Here is a 4104-nt window from a genome sequence, read left to right as displayed (position 1 = left end):
CCTTCTGGTCACCTACCACTGCCTAACAAATCACCCAAAACCTAATGGCTTAAAAAACAACAACAACAACATTATCTCTCACGGTTTCTGTTGGTCAGGAATTTGGGAAGGACTCGGCTGAGCAGTCGTGGCCCAGGGTCTCTCATGAGGTTGCAGTCGTATGTCAGCTGGGGCCATGGTCATAGTAAGGCTGGCTGGAGGGGTCCACTTCCAAGGTGACTCTCTCACATGACAGGCAAATCGTTGCTGGCTCTTGTCAGGGGACTCAGGCCTCTCCATGTGGGCCTTTCCATGTTGCTGCTTGAGTGTCCTCAGGGCATGGCAGCTGGGCTCCCCCAGAGCAAGAAATTTAAGAAACCAAGCCAGATGCTGCAGTGACCTTCAGACCCAGCCTGATCGTCATCCTCTATGCCTTCCATCTTATTTTCCTGGTCACACAGGGCCAGCCCTGACTCATTGTGAAAGGGGCTACACAAGGAAGCAAGGATCATTGGAAGTCATCTTGGAGGCTGGCCTACCACTATAAAGGGTCAGAAGAAGACCAGGCTCAAGCTATGAAGTAGCTTACAACTTAGTTGGGGGAGGAATCTTAAATACCTGTCATAAAAGAGGATAAATAATAATAATGACAGTACATGCCCTGGAATTCAAACTAAGTATTGAGGGAGCAAGATAGATACAGGTTCTGCCCTCTTGAAGCTTGTCATCTAGTGGGAATGACAGGTTTCATGTACATAATTGCACTTGGAATAAAATCCTATCTCCTCCGCCCTTTCTTTTATTCTACTGCTCATCTCCTTTCTCACCACACTGGCCTTTTCTCTCTCCCTCCAACAGGCTAAGCTCCTGCCTGCCTCGCTCAAGGCCTTTCCACTTGCTGTTCCTCCTCCCCCAACTATAATAGAATGTAAACTGCATGAGAACAAAGACTTAAATCTTCACTGCTGTGTCTCCAGGCCTGGATAGTAAGTGATGAATATGAGTGAATGAAGTGCCCACTTTCTGACCAGGTTCTAAAATTATATAAAATCTTCCTTCTAGAACGTTATAAACGGAAGCTGCAGCCCTGGTGTTTCGCCATCTTGCAAGCCAAACCAAAGTTGGCAAATTGCAGGTGTACTGTAAGATCTAACGTTGCAGACTCCTTAGCTCAGCAAACAGCATCTGTCTGCCGCACCTGATTTTCTGCCACCTCTAGACTCCAGTTGATCCAGCCCACGCTGACTGTGTGACTTGTATTTTCCCCTCGGGGATGGGTCCCTCAATTCCTGCTTGTGTTCGCTCAGCTCCCCACACAACGGTCTCTCTCTCTTCCTCCAAAGGAAGGGTAGTTCCAGCCTCGTTTTGCTGCACTTGTGTTTCCAGCTTTCCTGGGTTGAAATACTGAAAACAGTTGCTCATTAACAGCCCAGCTTTCCTGCTTTTCAGGAGCAGCAACATGACAAACAGAGACCCCACGCATATTTATTTTGAAAATACATTTTCTAATTTGAAAGCAAATGGACGCTACCCGTCTGCAGGTCATTTCACCTGCTGTGGCGTGTGATTAGCGAACCCTTTCCTCTCTGGGTGGCGGTGTCGGCTAATGGACTCATGCTCCCCATGTATGTTTATCTTCAGTTAATTAAAATTTTGCCAAGTCTTTCTTGCAGCCCTTGCACACAGCAAGGCAGAGCCATGGCTGGTGGCACTGATCCGGGCTGGCAGGATGGGGGAGGGGCGGTCATCCTATTAAATATTAATCTAAGAGGGCAATCAGGCCTGTGGGCTTCCACCCCTGAGGTCCTCCCGCTGGGAAGTCACAAATCGATGCCAGAGCAGCTCTCCCTGCCAGGCCTGAGTCAGCATCGGAGGCAATTTTTCAGAGCTGCTATTAACAATAAATCTGAGCAGAATTCTGGGAGATCTCTCTTAAAAAACGGCATGAATTACAGGCACCTCTACCTTGGAGGGGGATGCTAACCATGCTGTGGAACTGCACCTTATAAATGATGAACGGGCCAATTTGCCAGCACTTATTTGGAAGTTCTGGGTCAGGGTAAGACCAGCAGAGTATCCTGCACCTCAGTGCCTGGGGTGGGAGAGAAGGTTAAGAACTGAGTTGGCATCCAAAGTCTCTATTCCCGGGCTGGCCGAGTGGCTCAGTTGGTTAAGAGCTCGCTCAAGAGTTTGAGCTCTGAGCAACAGCGGTTCGAGTCCAGCCCGAGCTGAGCAGCCGCTGAGCTGCCAACAGGTAGCAGGATGGCTCAGCTAAAAAAAAAAAAAAAAAAAAGTCTCTATTCCCCATTTTTGGAAATGTGGAAGTGTCACATATTCCCCTTCCACCAGCCTCCTCCCATCAGTCACTATTAGTTGCGTCTTAGCTATTGAACCATTTCAGTGGATACCTTTGCTTGAGAAACTTGAAAGATAGATAGATAGGGAGAGCAGGTCATTGTGCGTTGAACTGTGTATCCCTAAAAAATAAGTTCAAGTCCTAACCCCTGGGACCTGTGAATGTGACCTTATTTAGAAATAGGGCCTTTGCAGATGTTATTAGTGAAGATGAGGTCATACTGGGTTGGGTGGGCGAGATCCAATGGCTGGAGTCCTTGTTCAAAGGGACAGTTGAGACCACCATGTGATGTTGGAGGCAGAGGCTGGAGTGATGCATCTACCAGCCAAGGAGTGCCATGGAGTGCTGGCACCAGCAGCTAGTAAGACACGAGGAAGCATCCTCACCTAGAACCTTCAGAGAGAAAGCTGATGCTTTCATGTTGGGCTTCCAGCCTCCAGAACTGAGAGGATATTTTTCTGTTGTTTTAAGGCACCGTGTTTGTAGTACTTTGCTATGGCAGCCCTAAGAAAAGGGTACACACCCCATGCTCAGCCCCACTGCTGACTGGCTCAGCCAGCGTGCCTCTCTGCTGACCCTCTTGACAGGCTCAGTCACCCTGGTTCCCTTCCCTTTGGGAAGATCATATACAGTGAAATCCCAACTTGCTAAAGGTTTAAAAAGTGGGTAGTCAGGCCAAGAAAAAAACCTTATAATAGCTCAAGCCTTCCATATGACTTTTTAAATAATTTTTTTATTTTTCAATAACAGTTGACATACGATATTGTATTAGTATCAGGTATACAACATAGTGATTAGACATTTATATAAATTATGAAGTGATCACCCCGATAAATCCAGTACCCATTGGATACCATATATAGCAATTACAATATTATTGACTATATTCCCTATGCTTTACTTTACATCCCATGACTATTTTGTAACTACCAATTTGCACTTAATACGTTCTCTTTTTTCACCCATCACTCCAACTCCCCTCCCATCTGGCAACCTTCAAAATGTTCTCTGTATCTATGAGTTTGCTTCTGTTGTATTTGTTCATTTATTTTGTTTTATAGATTCCACATATAAGTGAAATCATATGGTGTTTGTCATTTTGACTTATTTCACTTAGCATAATACCCTCTAGGTCCATCCAACTTATAGCAGATGGCAAGATTTCATTCTTTTGTATGGTTTAGTAATATTCCATTGCATATATGTACCGCCTCTTCTTTATCTATTCATCCATTGATGAACACGCAGGCTGCCTTCATATCTTGGCTTATGTAAATAATGCTGCAATGAACGCATGGATGCACATGTCCCTTGGAAATAGAATTTTGGGTTTCCTCAGATAAATACCCAGAAGTGGGATTATTGGGTCCTTCTTTGTCTCTTGCTATAGCCTTTGTTTTAAAGTCTATTTTGTCTGGTATAAGTACTGCTACTTCAGCTGCTGCTTCTTTTTTTTTCTCCAAATTTCATGAAATATCCTTTTCCATCCCTTTACTTTCAGTCTGTGTGTGTCTTTTGATCTGAAGTGAGGCTCTTGTAGGCAGCATATGTAAGTGTCTTGTTTTCTTACCCATTCAGCTACCTTGTATCTTTTTTTTTTTTAAGATTTTTATTGGGGAATTGGGGGGATGGGAACAGTGCTGAGGAATTGGGGTAAGGGGAACAGACACGTTGCTGTCGTTTTGTTCTTCAGTCTAGTTGTGGAGGACGTTGCTTCACTGGCCCAAGTTGGCACCATCATTGCGCTCTTCCCAGGCGAGGCAGCTCAG

Source organism: Hipposideros armiger, unplaced genomic scaffold, assembly GCF_001890085.2.
Source record: "Hipposideros armiger isolate ML-2016 unplaced genomic scaffold, ASM189008v1 scaffold_297, whole genome shotgun sequence".
Classification (NCBI taxonomy): domain Eukaryota; kingdom Metazoa; phylum Chordata; class Mammalia; order Chiroptera; family Hipposideridae; genus Hipposideros; species Hipposideros armiger.
The sequence above is the reverse complement of the archived record's forward strand: the minus strand, read 5'-3'. Positions refer to the sequence as shown.